Source organism: Talpa occidentalis, unplaced genomic scaffold (genome assembly GCF_014898055.3).
Source record: "Talpa occidentalis isolate TD23 unplaced genomic scaffold, MPIMG_talOcc4v2.1 talOcc4.4, whole genome shotgun sequence".
In the NCBI taxonomy this organism is placed as follows: Eukaryota; Metazoa; Chordata; class Mammalia; order Eulipotyphla; family Talpidae; genus Talpa; species Talpa occidentalis.
In genome coordinates, this window is record NW_023604295.1 from 97150562 (window position 1) to 97169900 (window position 19339).

At 44.2% G+C, this 19339-nt stretch overlaps 1 protein-coding gene across 3 annotated transcripts in view; it reads right to left on the reverse strand.

Moving 5' to 3' along the window:
- Positions 1-19339, reverse strand: part of CLSTN2 (calsyntenin 2) — a 635260-nt gene that overhangs the window by 220486 nt on the left and 395435 nt on the right. The window lies entirely within an intron of this gene.

Below are 19339 nucleotides of genomic sequence, written 5' to 3' on the forward strand. Positions count from 1 at the left end.
TTGCTCTATAACAGCTTTGGCGTCCAACGTGGTTTGCGTTTCACCCGTGGTTGACCAGCCCAAAGTAATTTTTCTTGCGTTGGTCACCATAAAAGCGCATTAGGTCTGCAGGACTCGCAGTGAAACTCTTTGTTTCACGTCTTGAAAAGTTTTTTTTTTTCTCCGCACATACGGCCGTTGTGGGTGTGGTTTTGACCCAAACGCGGCCTCAACCATGAATTTCAGCAGTTTAATCCCTAACTTGAGTTCTTTCAGTTTTTTTCCGGCCTTGAATTTAAGTAGCTTTTTTCCATTAAATATTACCACCAGTTTGATAAGTGTAAATAATTGGATTAGACCTAGCTTATGGCACGTGATTTTAATTCTGTATACATATGTGAATGGTTTCCAAGCCATCCCTTTGCAGTCTGTGCTTCTAGGTGTTTTTTTGGTAATGTGCATAGGCGCCATGTGCTACATTTTTGTTTCTATGAGAAGTAGTGGTTGTACTTCACATACTGAGAATGTGCTGCAACAAATTCAAGCTCTTAACTTAGCGATGAAACAACAAAATCAGGCTTTTGAGTCAGCTTTGCAACGACAAAATCAGACTTTTGAGTCAGCTTTTCAAAGCATGCAGGATCAAGTGCAACGACAAAATCAGGCTTTTGATTCAGCTATTGGCAGTGTGAGGGACGAAAATCGTAACGTTTTTGAGTCCGCCTTTAAAAGTGTGCAGGACCAGATACAGGCCGCCCTCCATGAATGGGATATGACACAGAAAAAGGCTAGAATAATGGTGCAGAGAAGAGATAAATGTTCTCCTTCCCATGAGGACTGCAGAAGGGCAGAGTTAGAAGAGGAAGAGATTCATATGCTAAATACCTTAAACTCGTCAGGAAAAAGGCTTTCTCCACGTGACCAGGCCCCTCCTGAGGCCCCTCCCGCACAGACTCCTGAGGCTTCAGGACAAGGGCCTTCTCCACGTGACCAGGCCCCTCCTGAGGCCCCTCCTGTACAGATTCCTGAGGCTTCACAGCCTCCATTGCCCTCCAGGGAGGTAGATATCGTGGTGTCTCCTCCCCACACTAGGAGCGGCACCCATTTTGGCAGTAACGACCGCTCTGTGGCAGGACAGTTTCCTCTTCGCCAGCTGCCGATAGGTGGCATGAATGAAGAGGGGAAACCTGCTGGGTACTTTTGGTCGCACCATCCTTTTAGCACCGGGGACCTCCTAACTTGGAGGAACTCTGTTCCCTCGTACCGGCAGGCTCCTAAGAGGATGGCGAACTTGTTTGCCTCCGTTTTTCTCTCCCACCGCCCTAACTGGGCAGATATACAGATGATGTTACATGTTTTACTAGGTTTAGATGAGCGGAGGATAGTAGTGAGGAAAGCCAGGGAAGAGGCTGCACGTCTCCACCAACAGGATAGCCAAAACCCGAAGCCAGAGATTGCTGTCCCAGAGGTAGATCCTCAATGGGACCCCAACAATGGAGGACTGGCGAAGTTGGATCTCTATAAAAAATGTTTATTGGCAGGACTGGAGCAGGGAATCCCCAAACAAAAAAATTTTAATAAAATATTGGAACTTACACAAGGGGCTAATGAGGATCCATCTGAATTCCTTGAGAGGATTATTCAGACGTATTCAGACCACACGGATTTAAATCCAGATGCCCCAGAAAATGCTCGTGTGCTCACTGTGGCGTTCATCACAAATAGTGCTCCAGACATAAGGAGAAAGTTAGCAAAGATAGACGGCGTCACAGAGATGAGTCCGTCCCAGGTAGTGGACTTAGCATTTAAGGTTTATAATAATAGAGAGAACAGGAGAGAGGACAGGAGACCGAAACCTGCGACTGTTTTTGTACAAAGAGAGCACAGGCCAGAGTTTCGGGATAACAGTAATGGACAGAGACGTGAACCCCTAGGAAGAGATCAGTGTGCTTTCTGTAGGGAAGAGGGACATTGGAAGGACAGTTGTCCCAGGTTACAGGACAGAGGCAGACGCAGTAATTCCAGCAGACAGGATAGAAGACCGAGGACACCACGACAGGATGATTCACGTAGGGGTTACAGGAGGGAATATAGGAGGAGTACACAGAACCAGGAACCAAGGAGAGAGGAAAGAGCACAGAGTAGAGGCTCAGATGAAGATAGGAGGGAATATAGACAGAGTAGAAGGAATCGAGAGCCCAGCACAGAGGACAGGAGACCAGTGATAGCACAGAGTAGGGTCTCAGGTGAAGATAGGAGGGAATATAGACAGAGTAGAAGGAATCGGGAGCCAAGTGTGGAGGAAAGGAGACAAATGATAGTTCATGGAGAAGGTTCAGATGAAGAATAGGGGTGCCCAGGGGTTCCACTAGATCTTAAACCCATCAAAATAACCCCCTCAGAGCCCCGGGTAACCCTCGCTGTGGGGGATCGCCTGATTGATTTCTTGGTGGACACTGGAGCAACATACTCAGTTTTGAATTCGAAATTAACTAAAATGAGCAAAAAGACTGCAGCAGTCATTGGGGTTACAGGGAAGTCACAACAGACACCCTTCCTGCAACCTTTGGAGTGCCGGCTAGGCACCACACAGCTCCAGCACAGCTTCCTGTACATGGAAAAGTGTCCAATCCCTCTCCTTGGCCGTGACCTTTTAAGTAAGCTCAATGCACGAATTATATTCTCACCCAAAAATCAGAGGCTTCACCTACAGGTTCCTCCAGAGCATGCTCTGCGGTTCCAGATGTTGCTTACTCAAGATGCTCCACCAAAAAGTGAAATTTTACCTCCAGAAATTGTTGAAAGAGTAAGTAAAGGGGTATGGGCTGATGGAACCCCAGGACGTGCGAAAAATGCGGAGCCTGTAAAGATAGAAGTGATAGAGGGGAGCAAAACCCCGAGAAGGAAACAATACCCCTTAAGGGAGGAGGCCTTGAGAGGAATTGAGCCAGTATTGAAAAGGTTCCTTCAATCTGGACTCATTCGGCCCTGTCGCTCACCGTACAATACTCCAATTCTGCCAGTGAAGAAACCCCATACAGGCGAGTATCGTTTTGTCCAAGATTTAAGGGCTATTAATGACATTGTTCAGGATTTACATCCCACTGTGCCTAATCCGTACACCCTATTAACTGCCATACCTGGTGACTATGGGTGGTTTTCAGTATTAGACCTGAAGGATGCCTTTTTCTGTATTCCAATTGATGTCCAGGATCAACTGCTTTTTGCCTTTGAGTGGCAGGACCCTAAGTCCAAGAGCACTCTCCAGTATTGCTGGACCGTGCTTCCACAGGGATTTAAGAACTCCCCAACTATTTTTGGGGAAATACTGGCCAGGGATCTCAGGCAGGTTCAACTAAACCAGGGTGTCTTATTGCAATATGTAGATGATTTATTGATTGCAAGTCCAGACTACGAATCTTGTCTGGAAAATACCATAGTGGTACTGAACCACCTGGAAAAATGTGGCTACAAGGTGTCACCTAACAAGGCACAGATATGCAAACAAACTGTGACGTATTTGGGGTTTGAAATCAAGAAAGGCAGACGGAGCCTGATGACGGAAAGAAAACAGGTAATTTCAGCCCTTAGAATCCCCAGTAACCGGCGACAGTTGCGCGGATTTTTGGGTATGGCTGGGTTTTGTAGGATTTGGATTCCTAATTTTGGACTAATAGCAAAACCTTTATATGATGCTCTCAAAGGCCTGGACTCTGAACCTTTGTCTTGGACTCCGGAATGTCAAAAGGCTTTTGATGAAATAAAAGTAAAGTTGATTTCAGCACCAGCATTAGGGCTTCCGGATCTTAGGAAGCCATTCAGACTTTATGTACATGAGAGACAGGGGGTTGCCCTAGGAGTGCTGATCCAATTGTTGGGACCAGAAATGCAGCCCGTTGCATATCTGTCCAAACAGTTGGACCACACCACTAAGGGATGGCCTTCATGCTTGCGTGCTGTGGCTGCCACTTGTGACCTCCTACACGAGGCAGAGAAGTTTACATTGGGTCAGCCCATCACTGTGTGTGTGCCACATCAGGTCTTGACATTGCTGGAGCAGAAGGGTGGACTTTGGTTAACCGCTGGGCGAATGGGAAAGTATCAAGAAGCTCTGTTGGACAATCCTAATGTGAAACTGCAGGTTTCTAATTCCCTGAATCCTGCCACACTGCTTCCAAGCAATGCAGACGGACTTGAGGATGACACTTTAATCCATAACTGTTTAGAAACCATAGACACAGTGTATGCCAGCCGACCAGATCTAACGGACCAGCCTCTGCCGGATCCAGAGTGGGAGCTATTTACAGATGGCAGCAGCTTTATGGATCAAGGCCGTCGATGTGCTGGATATGCAGTGGTGACACTCCAGAACACCGTGGAAGCCAAGGCCGTTCCGACAGGTACATCAGCACAGAAAGCCGAATTAATAGCCCTGACCCGTGCCTTGGAACTCTCAAAAGGTAAAAGAGTCAATATATTTACCGACTCAAAATACTCTTTTATGATTCTCCACATGCATGGGGCCATTTGGAAGGAGCGGGGACTTCTTACGGCTAGCAACAAGGATGTCAAACACCCATTAGAAATCCTGGCCTTGTTAAAGGCAGTAGCTTTACCATCAGCTGTCGCTGTGATGCACTGTCCCGGCCACCAAAAGGGTGGGTCTGACTTGGCAAAGGGCAACAGGGCAGCTGATCGGGCAGCTAAGGCCGCTGCCCGTTCTGCCCTCCAGGGTGCACTCATCCCTCTTGTGGACCTGACTCAGTATGCTCCTGAATACACCGAGCGGGATGAGGAGAGAGCTCGTGCATGGGGATTTACTGAGTTTGACCCCAGCTCTACTTGGAGAGTAAACTCCCATGGGATGATACTCCTCCCGGAGGCCCTGGTATATCCGGTGCTAAAACATCTTCACGAAGGATCCCACTATGGAAGAGATGCCTTATTAGAAACTGTACGCCCATATTTGAAGGGACCATATTTGCATAGAATAGCACAACGGATCACCCGAGGTTGTCAACTATGTGCCAGGAATAACCCCAAGACTGACTCCCACCCCAAAGCCGTTGGGGTTCAATATCGAGGCAAGTGCCCTTTTGAGGACTGGCAGGTGGACTTTACACAAATGCCTAGAACAACAGGCAACTTCAAATACCTGTTGGTTTTTGTGGATACGTTCTCGGGATGGGTGGAAGCATTTCCCACAAAGACGGAAAAAGCTTCTGAGGTTGCAAAACAGCTGCTAAAGGAGATAATTCCTCGCTTTGGGTTGCCGGATTCTATCCAGAGTGATAATGGGCCAGCATTTGTCTCTGACGTTACTCATGCAGTAAGCAGTGCATTACAGATCAACTGGAAATTGCATGCTGCATGGAGACCGCAGTCTTCTGGGCAAACAGAAAAGATGAACCACACCTTGAAGAAAACCTTGGCGAAACTGTGCCAAGAAACACAGCTTCGTTGGGACCAGGTACTATCCCTTGCCCTCCTCCGCATAAGAGTGGCACCTAGAAGTGGGCTACAATTAAGCCCCTTTGAAATTGTGTTTGGAAGACCCTTCCAGGCCTCAGTTCTGAAAGCCAGTCCGGAAATAGCTCAAGATTGCCGGATCACACAATATGTGAAACACATCCAGGAGGTTCTGACAGTAATTCATAACTTTGCAACCTCGAGAATCTCTATGCCTCCTGATCAACCATTGCATCCCTTCAAACCTGGAGATCAGGTCTTACTGAAGACCTGGCAGAGTGGGGATGCCCAAAACCAGTTGTCAGAAAAATGGACTGGTCCATATGATGTTTTGCTAAGCACACATACTTCTCTGAAACTTGCAGGAATAAAACCCTGGGTACATCATTCCAGAGTTAAGAAAGCGCCAGAAGGAACGGACCCAGAGACGAAGTCCCATTGGTCTTGTGAACCCATTGAAGTCTTGAGATATTTATTTAAGAAACAGAAAGAAACTTGAATGTTACTGACTTCTTTTTCCAGTTATTGTTGCAGGATACCCAAGAACTCGTTTTTTTTTTTTCTGAAGAAACCCTGAGAAGAAAAAAACTACCATGCTCTAACCAATCTCTTTCCTTGCAAAGTTTAGGAGATGTGAAATGACATCTAGGATCATGCATATGCTGACAGTATTTTTTTTCTTTCATACAAAGGTTTTTAATCTTGATTTTGTTATTTCCTATCAACTTTTGTTTTTTTTTTCTTTGAAGTTTTTTTTGTTAACCCTGCTTGTTTTTTTATTATTACTTTGGCCTATCAGACAAACTGCAGTTGCACGGGATATCCCACGCGTGATGAATGGTAACTAAAGAGCTCTTTGTGTCTGTATGTTGTCTGTCTGTATGTCCTTGTGTCTAACCGTCTTGACCTCCAGTGATCGACAAATTGGTATACATGGTGCCCGTATAAGTTGAAAAAAAGAGTCTCCAGTTATGAGAAAAACAAAAAGTTATGGTTTGATTGTCAACATTGTGCTACTGAACTAAGCCGGTGCCTTCATAGAGATTGAATATTGTTGTTTCTGTTACTTTTCTGATATTTATGGCAAAGCTTCCCAGAAATCTAAATTCAAGTACAAATTTGGTGGCCTGTCATTTGACTGATGCAAGGAAATTTTGTGGAACCTCAGTAGAGCTCCTGAGACACTCCACGAAGTTTCTCCTTTTCCTCCTGGGAAAGCATTACATGAATTTGTTCTATTTGGCTTTTACCTAATGAAGTAAAACTGGAAGGGAAGCATTGTCACTTGAGGAAATGGTAAAAAAACTTTGGTATGTCCAATATGTTAACAGTAGTATCGGGTATGTATGTAAATTGTCAGTGGTGATTGTCACCTTGTAATATTGTATAATTCAATTGTTTCACATCTACAGAAATTGTTTCTGGAAATATAGGGAGAAAAGGTCTCAACAGATTCCTATTGATGGAACTGTTGAGAGTAAAACTTTCTTACAAAGGACTCAATAGACCTGGAAATACACCTGACATTTACTAAGGTTTCTTTGACATAATACTGGAACTTTTTTTTATGCATTCTGTCCTGAATCCACGAAATTTTTGTTTTGTTTTGTTTTGTTTTGACTAACCAGGATCTGCAGAAAGGTTGTAATTTTTTTCCAGCAAAGCTAACTTGTCACATTTTCTCTCCCCTTGATACCAACACAGCATACAAATAGTGGTAGTAATTTTTGCTACTTATTTCAGAGTCTGTTTTTGCATAACTTCCATAGGGATTTTGTCTGTTTTAACGAAAATTGGACGTGAGTTTGATTGTGTGGCTTTGTGTGGAGTTCTTCCAGAAAGTTGAAAAAGAGCTGAACCAAGAAGAGGAGAACCTGTTTGCCTTGTTTGTAGGGTTCCAGAGACCTCCAAAGAAGGTGAGGAAGCTTGCCTCCATTGGCAGGACTGGACAACCCGGCCAACGAAAATTCCCTGGTACCCTCGAGAAGAGAAAGCCCAGGTGGAGTCTGATGAGACCAACTTTATACCTGAAGCATGCATCGACTGGATGCCACCGGTTCGCTCTGATCCTGTGTGGAGTATTTCAACAAAGCCAGCTAAAAATTGCTGTTAGTTATTTTCTGCCCTGTGATTTTATGCAAAAATAGGAAAAATGGTTTAAAAGTATATTTAGTTTGCAAACTTTTGCTTTGCTGTTAAAAGTTTGGGATCAAGGTTGAGAAAATTTGTGTTTTTACATCAGTTGAACCATTTTAAGATTTTTTTTTTTTCCTGAAATTTTTACATATCTGCTGACTTGTTTTGGCTAACGCCTCCAGATTTTTTTTTGGCTTAAACTGATGAACTATTTTTTTCCTGGAGTGGAGGACTTTTGCTTTCCACAATGGACAAATACCTGGAGAGACTGGTTTTCTTTCACACTGGAACCTGACAAAACGTTCATCTGAGACTGCATCCCAACCTCCATATATTTGATCTTCATCACCATGGAAATGGTGGCAAAAAGTGAAAGGGGGGAATTGTTAGGGGGAAAAGGCAGTCCCAAAGCAAATTCCATACAGGCTTTGTGGACTCCACCCCCACCCCAGGTCAAAGCCAAAGACACTGGGAACTTCAAATCCCATCACCACCAAAGGGAAGGTGGCTGGGACCTGAGGGTGGGGTTAAGCAGCCAGGTGGATACAAAAGGCAGACACGTGGGCTTTGGGGGCTCTCTCCATTTTGGGGCCCTCGGCCAGCTCGCGGCGTCCGTCTAGCTCTGAGAGTGACTTTGGGGTTTCCAGGTCGTCGGATCGGGTAGGACGCATTAAAGACTTTATTTCCCTATTTTCTCCCTGAGTTGTACATTTTCCTTATTTCTTTTTCTCTTGTAAATAAACCTTTTATTAACCCTTTTGCGTGTGTCTGTAGTAGAGTATTCATAAGTCCCTTTAAAGCGCGCGGGTGAGGACCCACAGCCAGGAACCCGTTTAATATCGGGGTTGCTCTATAACAAGTTGTACATTTTCCTTATTTCCTTTTCCCTTGTAAATAAACCTTTTATTAACCTTTTGTGTGTGCCTGTAGTGGAGTATTAATAAGTCCCTTTTAAGCGCGCGGGTGAGGACCCACAGCCAGGCAACCCGTTCAATATCGGAGCTGCTCTATAACAATATGTTTTGTGTTGATGCGGCGGATGGCAGAACCCATTTAGAATAGGCAGGTTTTTGGGGTTTGGGCTGCCCCACTTCCTGCCCTGTAACAGAAATAAGAATTACCTGGAGATCATAAAGTATATCGGGGTTGCTCTATAACAGAACCACTCAGCAAGAAGGAAATGCAGTCTATATTTTAATGATGAATCAGATGTTTGCATTACCAATAAAAAGGAACCAAATTGACTTAATATGTCGATTTTAGGTGACTCAACTTTACTTCCTTTCTGTCTTAGGCCTCCAGGAAAATGACTGGAGCTCACCAATATGGCAGGCTCAGGAGTACCGTCTTGTAAAGAACCTTTCAAGAAACCCACCGTAAGCTCAAGCTTTAGCAGCTCAACAACCCGCCCTGTGGACCTGCAGCTCTCTCAGATTCCATGTCAATAGGAATGGTTTAATCTCGCTTGCTCAAAAAGAAGAAGTTCAGTAATAAAAAATAATTGTTTTGCTCTATTAGGAGATGCCAAATAACACATCTTATTCAATGTTTCAGTTAATGGTATTTTGTGAGAAAATCATCAAGAAAACAATTCTGTTCGAAATGTGTGTACAATTCCCAGGAGAAAACAGAATCTGTGTCTCTTTAAAGAAAATGAAACAAAACTTTAGTAGAGCTATGAAATCCCTCCCAGGAGAAAAAAGTTGTAAAAATAAGTTAGAAAAGATACTTGTCATGTTTACTATCTACTTGTTAGAGGAAAAAAGCATGGTAAGTTAAGACTAGTACAGGACAGTCTATGCCACTCCCCTGGGCAGGTTAAGTGGATTGGTAGGTGCTGTGGATTCCCCAGCCCCCCTTGTTCTCAGAATTTTGCCTGGTGCCCAAAGTTGCTGCTGGTAAAGCTAAAATGCAGAGTCAGGCAGGGGGCCTCTCACCATGACAAAATTCTTGGTGTGAGGATATCTGCTGAAAATAGCAGCAGACATTATGGCCAGATTAGCATAACCAGCTAGACCACCTTGATAGGAAGTTAAGTATAAACTGGAACTAGAGATAGGATGTTTTGATCAGCAGCAACAATGGAGCCCCCCAGGCTAGTTGCTATCCCCTAGCTTTTGCCAGACTATTATGCACCCCCAATACACATCCCCACCACACATTACTCCACAAACTTGCCCACCTCCCCTGAATCTGATACCAAATAAATATGAGACTGGCTGGGAGGAAGGCTGCATCTCCATAGCTGTGAGCCCCTTGAGGTCTCTCTCACTACATGGGCTTTGAGTTATCTTTCCTCTGTCCCGTGTCACTCCCAACACTGCCACCCTGCGAGGTCACAAGGTACAAGGGTCCCAATAGCAATCATTATCCCATATTCTGGAACATCTACTTAGGGTCTCATACACTTCACGCTACCATTCCCCCTAATCCTCACAGCCACAGTCAATGTTGGTATTATTCAGTTTTGTAGGTGAAGGTGAAGGACAATTGTTGGCTAAGTATTATTGGCAGAGACAAATTGGTAGAGTCAAAGAAAGTTTTTATCCCAATTTTAGATAAGTAGGGACTGAAAATAGCTCAGTTTTTAGTTTCAGCATACTTGACTCTTTTTCTTAAATTTGCTTAATTCTCATAATTCAGTCCCACAAGTTTGCTAAATAATTTTTCTGTACAAAAACTTTGTGCCAGCAGGAGTCACTGTCCAGAAGGTGTGAAGAACAGAACTGGGAACATGGGTGAGGGAACATGGGTGGGCAGAGCATGGCACAGGGCTGGGGAGACAGAGTGGGCCCAAGGGCAGCAACAAGCAGAGTGGCTCACCAAAACAAGACAGGTGTCAAACATACATTGCATTTACCCTAACATTTTTATTATAGCTTCCTATAACCCTCCTCTAAATGAGGATGCCCAAAAGATCTTGTTTGGACTATTATACATGGGGTGGTTACAGATAATTGGCTAATATGAAATTCTAAATATGAATAAACAATGTGATATTCTGATGAATTTTATTGTCACCTCAAGTACATGGAATAAACAACTTTTAGATGGCGACGCTTATCTGAATGTTTGAATACCTAGGGGAATTAGAAATTGCACGGAAGAGATCGTAGGGTTTGGGGCACTGCCATTTCTCATATTCTGTGTATTGATTTGGAAAAGCCTTCTGAATGTCTCCACTCACTTCCTTGGATGAAGACACAGGCTGGGAAGCCATGCACGGTTTCAGTAAGCTCAGATGATGGGCTATTATATCTAAGAGAACCATATTGAACCGGCAAACGCAGATAATTGAGTTACTTTCAAAATGATCATTCACAGTGAAAGGCTTTGGATTTTTTTTTAAATGAGGAGCAGCTGTGACTTTAAAGTACCACCCGGCAGACATAAATTCCCATTTCCATTCTCATTCTGAAGAAACTGAAGTCTGGAGTGGGTTGAAAGCAGCCTGCAAGTCTGTTCCCTTACACCCCCTATCACCTCTGGGAAAATGCAGGCAGAGCTGAGTAACATTCGCACACACATGGCCTTCAGCTTGATGCTCTTGGCTCCACCCCCTTGATGCTCTTGGCTCCACCTCCACCAAAAAATAACAACATAGGAGTAACCATGACAAACCAATAACAGATCCTGCATAAATGTGCCCGTATCTACACTACACTATGCCTCCCTGTCCAAAATGACTAGTTGAGGAACAAACTGGTAGCTAATGAGAACTATTCCTCATATAAATCAAAATAAAGGGAATGAAAGGAAAAAAAGGCAAATGAGGATATGCCACCTTCCGGAACAGAACCTAAGCCGCATGGTCCACACTGATTTCCAGTCTCTGCATGCCTCATAAGCAGATGGCATTTGTTGGACAGTCAGATGTGCCCAGACAGCTCATATGGTTCATCAAATGGCCCTCCCACTTGGAGATGCTGAAATCCCAGTTCTTTCTGTGCTTCTCCAGAGCTGTCAGAGTAGATAGGTCACAACTCCCTCAGCCAGTGTTACAAACACTGCATTCATTTGTTCTCTAAAACCTTCGAGGCTGTGCTGCCTGTTGGTGAAATAATGCTGCATAACATGTGGTTCAGCATTTATGGAACTGTGAGGGAGATACAGACAGTTAATTCACTTTGTGCAGTGTAATGGGAACCAAGAGAAGATTTCAGGAAGCAAACTGTGTCATCAGGGAAGGTGTTCCAGAGATGCTCCTCCTTCCCCCAAATCACAAAAGATGCCTAGAAATGAGTCAGAAAGTGGGGTCATAATGTAACAGGGTGGTCCCCAGGAAAGGGGGAGGTTCCAGGTTCCCTGACCCACCCAAATGGAGGGTGGAGCTGAGCAGGGAGAGAAGAAACTGCAGAGGTGACTGAGGAAGGAAGGACGTAGGATGGAGAGCCAGAAGGAGACCTGGAGGAGGCACATGGAGCCGAGAGACACATGAAGAAACTGTGCTTGCCTTTTGGTCGTGGACTGGGTGACACAGATGTGGGTGAGAGACCCGTGGGAAGGTGACAATGGTGGTTTTTGTCTTGATTTTGATTTTGCTTTTTTCCTTCCAGACTCGTCTGGTTGTTTCTGACCCTTTTCTGTGGGTCCCCACTGGAAGATGCCTTAGACTTGTGGCAGGCTTTGGGGCCTTGCTCTGGGCCAATCCCATTTGGATGGAGTTTTACCCACAAGGGGACGGGTAACTTTGGGTGCTTGATTTAGAAACTATATTCTTTGCCTTTCCTGTATTGTTTCCTAATTGTATTAAAGTCCCTTCCCATTAAAGTTTCATATGTTTTGTGTTGATGCGGCGGATGGCAGAACCCATTTAGATCAGGCAGGTTTGCGGGATTTGGGCTGCCCCTCATCCTGTAACAGTAAGACCCTGAAGGGAGGGTGTTTCAAATAGAAGGGCTGACATACTGAATGCCCAGAGGGTAGTAAGAATATGACATTATAGGAGAAGTAGTGGGTGTGATAGATTAGATCGTTCTTCGGAAATATTGATGCACTCTTCCCTGGCCTGGTTCTATTGGCATGGAGCATGGCTTTGGGCTGAGAATATGATTTGCTTTGACCACTGTTATGTTTGTAGACATGATGTGAGCAGAGACCAAAAATGTGCTTGCACAGTGAGGTTTATTCTCTAGTGCTTGTGTTGAGACATTGAGGCTCAGCATGAGATACATGTAGAACAGATTTGAACATTGTCTCAGCTGAACTCAGGCTTAAGCAGTCACACTCCAGATGATGACAGACAAGTTGAATAGTAAATATGTGTTAACAGTTGTATGCCAGTGAGAACAGAAGTGGCTTGTTAGGCAGCATCCCTGAAAATATAGCAGACCGATGCACTGGGCAAGGCAAGTAATAGGAAGAGAGGAGGCTGGAGAAGGAAGAATATGCCAACTTAGCCAACTAGACATCAGCCAAATAGAACCAAAGGGAGCAAAGAGAGACCCTGAGGCTTGAGGGCAGGAACTGGCTTCTTTTTGATGGTCATCCCTGCCTGACACTTAGCCTAAGTCTGAGCACATAGTAATTACTCAGCAAAGACAGCTGAAAGACCAAACCAATGAGTCCTTAGGAAAAAAAAAAAGGGCTGTGCAGATATAAGCAACACAGACTATTTGCAGCATTAGTTCTAAATGAACACTGGCAAAATTTAGCTGTAGTCACAGCCTAGAAGCACTTCCAAGTTAATAGAATAATCCTATGTACTTACTCCATGTAACCAGAACTTACATGAGGGTTTAAGAGGAGTAAAGCTGGTCTTAAAATTATATTCTGTCTGGAATTTCCAAGCACAAGGAACAGTTCACAAACCTCTAATACAGACAACATTATGTGCAATAAAGTATGCAGTCACTGAAGTCAGAAACATTTTTCAGTAAACACTCATTAAGAACCCAGTATATGCACTGTACCTTGGTAGACTCTGAAAGACACATGTTCATTCTTAGACAGTCTCCTAAAAGCAAAGATTTATGTGCAATCTGATTTCAAGTACATCAGCCCCACAATTCTTTACTGCACTAACTTCATAGTAACCAATGCTCTGGTTTTGCCTTAAAATGAGCTTTCTCAAGGTAAAATGGAGTTAGCTAGTTTAAGGATCTCTAGACTTGAGAATCAAAAGGTTCTCACAGCCACTGGAGATATTCAGAGGGAATAAGCCAAACAAAACTGCTACCATCCTTTTCTAGCAAACCTACAGGTGGTTTTACTTCAACATTTTTGATTAATGGAGGCACCTCTATGGTGATTTAAATGGGAAAACCTCTGCTGTGGATGAAAAGAGAACAGAGAGGCTGAGAGTAGAATCAGGAGCCAGAGTCCATAGGATGGGGTGAGTGACAGATACTCTACATTATAAAGTCAGGGCAGGAGCTGGGCCTGACATTTACAACATCACATCCTGCACATGTTCTCTCCAGGTCCTGTGACATTGACATATCTCTCATCTGGAAGGGCTCTGGTAGCAGTAGAATCTACACATATGAGTTCCATGGCGTGGTCAGAAAAGCAATAAACATTCCATCTCATCCTCTTCTGATACTCAATTTTGAACCCCCAAGATACCATGTAAGCTTCTGAGTACCCCGAAGTGCCATGTTGGAAGGAAGCCCAGACTAAACAAAGAGGCAAAAAGTAGATGCCCTGACCACAGTCATAGCTCAGTTTCAGATGACAGCCACATGGACTGCAGATGTGGGAGTGAAGACAGCTTTGGATAATTCCAGGTGCTCAGTACTGAGTCACTGTCAGCCTTCAAGTTTTCCTACTGAGGGGCTACAGCAGCAGGAACAGGGACAAGCCATTCCTGCTGTGCCCCTTCTAGTCCACAGAATCTAGATAGTTACTGGTTTATTGTGCTAAGAGGAACATGATATTTAAGCAGCGATATGTCACTGGAACAGGAACCATGACAGGAACTGCCTCCTTGGTCTCCTCTTATATCCCTTGCAGCTAATGATTAGCAACCACCAGTTCTGCAAGAGCAGAAAGCGCCTGTATCCCCTGGCCCTTAGGGAGAAACACAGGCATACCCAAGAGGTGCAATGTGCTCTGTTGCACAGGATCCGGAAACATACTGTTCTTTCTAGAACAGTGGTTCTCAACTGAGGGCAATTTTCTCCCCAGGGAACATTTGGCAGTGCCTGAAGACATTTTTGATTGTCACAACTTGGGAGAGTGAGGCAACGATCATGTCGTGAATAGGGACCAAGAGTGCTGCTAAATGTCTGCTAATGCACAGGCCCCGCAATAAAGAATCATTTGACCCTTAATGTAAATGGTGCGAAGATTGAAAACCTCTACTTTAGAAGGCAGCAGCCACTCTGTTACACAGATTTTACTGGAATGTTCTGTTTTCACAGAGGAGTGCAACCTGGAACAGAAGACAAGGCTATGACAAGGTATGATTGAAGACTCTTCTTCTCTTCCAGGTCTTAAATAAAATGAAGCCCCGTCTGTCCACAGACTGTCTACCTCATGATGCCCGGCCCACAATGTCATCTCTGAACTGCACAAGGCTCCCTTGAAAGCACAGCAATTAGCCACCTGCTCTCAGACTCACTCTGAAGAACTGTTTCATTTAAAAAAAAAAGAAAAGAAAAGAAGGAAAGAAAACCTTGCGAAGCATAGTAAATTGTAGGGCAGTGTGTGTGCAGTAGGCGGCCAGGAAACTGCTACCATCTTAAAAGCTGTCTGATTTCACTGCATGGCTTTCTCTAGTTTCTCTGACAAAAAGTCCTAGGTCAGAGGAGGGAGGAAGCTGCTACAATTCACTCCTTTATCCCACTGACAACTGAGCACAGTGTGTCTGGCCCTGTGCTGGGCGGTTTTGAGTGGAAGGAGGTGGAGCAGATTATCCTCCAAACTGCTGGTGTGTTTTCAGGTGGCTGCATAAGAACCTTCTCCTTCAGCAAGATTTACGCCCTGTTTACCTGCGGCAGCAAGGAGAAAGTGCGGCTGAAAGTCCCCTTCACATTTACAGTGAGGGCAAAGCTCCCAGGCTGATTTATGGGCCTGCTTACACACACCTTTGGAAGTTACACTGCATGAGTTCCGTCCGCCTGGGAACAGCTGGGGCTAGACCCCAGGCTGGTGACCAGGCAAATTCCTGACAGAGACTGGAGGAGTGGCGAAGCCAATCCGAAACAAAATATTAAGGAAGAATAAAAGTCATAGGAAACGCTCCTCTTTCCCCCAAAATTAAACTCATATTTTCCCTTCATGATTACCAAAGCAATTGGAAACAAAAAAAACTTCAGATAAAATGGAAATAAAAGAATATAGTATGGAGAAGGGATGAGGGTGATTTCAGGCTGACATGACCAATACATCCTCTACCAGATCAAGATCAGCCTCACCAGAGCTAACTCAGGTTGAAGTAGATGCCCTTTATATAAGTCATGAAAATGGTACTTTTACCTCTCTGGTTTTCCCCAAAACTCTTAATCCTAATCTAATCATGAGGAAAACATGAGACCAATCCCTGTTGAGGGATGTTCTTTGAAATATCTGATGAATATACCTCAGAACTGTCAAGGTCATCAAAAATAAGGCAAGTTGGAGAAACTGTCTCAGTAAAGAGAAGCCTCAAGAAGTCAGAGACTAAATGGAATGTCATGCCCTGGGTGTGAGCCCAGAACAATAAAAAAGACCAGAGGAAAGAGTAAGAAGATCTGACTGGAAAAAAAAAAAAAAAACGTGGGATATTGACTCAATGGAATACTACTCAGCTATTAAAAAAGATGAAATTGTGCCCTTTTGGGACAAAAATGCATGGATCTTGAGGTGATTATACTAAGTGAAATAAGCCAGAAATGAATGCAGTTACCAGATGGTCTCATTCATTTGTGGAATATTAAATAACTCAAAAGAACAAACTGGCAAAACAAGAAGAACTGTTAGGCTCTATGAATAATATACCAGTTCCCAGAGGAGACTGGTGAGGGGACAGGAAGGATGCTGAGGGGCTGAGGTACTGGGGATTTGTGAGGTGTGTGTGAGGCATGTTCGTATGTGGAGGGGTACAGTGTGGTGTGCCCTGAATGTATAGTTAGGTAAACTAATGGCAAATCAAAAAAAAAAAAAAAAAGCTAAAGAAAAGTCTGAATAAAAGATGGACTTTATAGTAATAGTCATCAGTATTGTTTCATTAATTGTTACAAATATACCCTATGAATTTTAAGATGTTAATAATATGTAAACTGAGTGTGGGATTTATGGGAATTCTCTGTACTAATGTTTGAAATGTTTCTATGAAACTAAAACTACTCTAAAAACAAAGAAGAAATGGAAATTATCTAAAATTGCACCCTCTGGACAAAACTACTCTTAATATGGTATATAGTCTCCCCCTTGCATATGCAATCATTTTATATGTGTGCATATTCTTATTACATCCATTTTTTAACCAAAAATAAGGTTATTCTAGTAGTTTTTAAATCCTTTTTATTCACTCTCTGGCCCTCATTTGCAAATTTAGTCAACATACATTAGCACTGGGTTCCTTATCCAGGAGATGGGCCAACATATAAGAAGGACATTTGAAATTTAAAGTCAGGTCTACTTCATAAATGAGCTGGGCCAAGAGAAAACACATGTTTTGGGAAGACATCTGCTAGACACATACGAGTTTAAAGGAGATTACAAAGAGATTCCTTCACACTCTAGGAGACAGGGTGAGGAAAGTGTCCAATTCCTGACGTTGTTTGACACAACACTCATGTCACAACTGCCACCATTTTAAATCTCACCATAATCCAGTAAGGTTGACTGATTTGTCCTCATTTTCGGGAAAAGAAACTGGGACTCTGAGGGACACTTGACCCCTGCCCACGGTCATGCAATTCATAAGGGTAGAACCAGTGTCTGAACCAAGTCCAATTCCAAAACATGGGCTCCTTCTGCCTAAAACAACACACCTCCTTGGGGATGTGGGCACTAAGGCTAGGTAGGAGTATGACCAATGGTGGTGCAGCAGCTGGAATAACATACACCATGTGCCCTGAGTACTTGTGTTTGCATAGCTTAATATCTGTGTGGAGAGTGGCTCCAGGTGACCCCTGGTGAATCAAACAGTCAACACAATGCAGCTAAGGCTCCAACCTTCCAAGCCTCCAATTCTGGCCCCCAGTGTTCTGAGGAAGCACAATGCCAGGTGGTGCAAAGATTCCTGGGCCCTAGTGTCAGAGAGCTCAATTAGGAGGCCTAGTTTACAGCCTGGGAACTGATATCTCTTTAAAGTCCCCCAGGTGACAATGATGTGCAGCCAGAATTGGAAACACCAACATGGGTGGTTCCTTCTGGCTTTATGACTCAAAGTACAGTTGACTTTAGCAAACTAAAGTCCAGTAAGTACTCCCCACAAATGTTACTGTAATTCCAAAGGGTCTGTTGTGGTCTGCTTAATACCTTTTTCCTTGGAGAAAGGTGAGAGATAATGAGAGACAGAGAGAGGGGCACTATAATATGATAGGTACTTTTGGCAGAGGCTCTTAGGATTTCAAAAAAGTACTGTTCAAATGAGAAAAATATCCTTGAGATCCTGCAATCCAGTCTCTTAATGGTACACACAAGGGACTAAAGTTGCAAGGACATTCAAACCTGGTCTGCCCACCCCAAAGCCAAGCTCAAACCGCTGTCCAGGAAGCAGATGGCATGGTGCTGGCCACACCAGCTGATGCAGGGCAGGTTTGCAGAGAGAAGTCGCTGTGTAGTGTAACACATTCCCATTCCCTCCTAATAGAGCAGCATATGTGGCTCTGTGTCAGGCAGCCAGAACCCTCATCTCTGCATCCCCCCCCCCCACCTCATTAGATAAGAGCCTATCAAACCCGCCCCACTGTCTGTTTGGAAGGAGCAGACAATTCCAGCGCACATTAGATTAAGAGAGCAGCTGGCCCAGCCTTGGGGGAATTGGGAGGGCAAGCATCTGTACAGTGAGAACCTTCAGGTCTAGAAGAAGAATAGGCCACACTTTTCTGTGTGTTCTACAAGATGCATGCTCTCCAGGGTCTGAGGCAGGAAAAGCCCTTCAGGGACCAGTGACAGACTTGTGTAAGCCTTCATGCAATTATTATACATCCTCCTTGGTTCCCCTCACCCCCCAACCCCACCCAATTAGAGCTCTCTAGTTCAGTGTCACACAGTGCCTGGCCATTTGGGTTTGCAGTTATGAAAACCAACACTTAATGAGCACCTCCTAGGGGCCAGGAATGGAACTGGATAGGATATGTGCATTGCCAGGTTTCATCTTCGCTGCCACACTTGTGAAAAAGATATTTTTTAATCCTTGTTTTACAGATGCTTCTCGAGAGATTAAATACTTGTTGCATTGGCTAAGATGGGACTTGAACCCAGCATGAGCAGAGTCGGCTTATGGAGGGTCTCTAGTAATGTCATGGATTTAGGTTTTCTTCTCAGTGCTAAGGGGCCGCAGACAGATCAGTGGCCCTAGGTTTGCATTTCCAAGAGATTCCTCTAGTTGGTGTGGGGTGAAGAGAGTGGAGGGACATTTATGGAGACTCCTCATACTTGCTGAAAGGAGAGACAAGCATTCAGGGAAGTGGAAGGAAAGAGGAAGAAGTGGGGCTCTGATTCAGGAATGACTGTCAGAGCTCTGAAATTCAGATTCTCTGACTCTGTCAGATTTGCTGGATTAGAAGCCTTAGGGGGGAAGCCTAGAAACCTGCAATTTAAAGAACTGAGGATTAAGAGCTTGAGCTTGGGAGTCAGAGCACCTGAGTTTTCACCAACT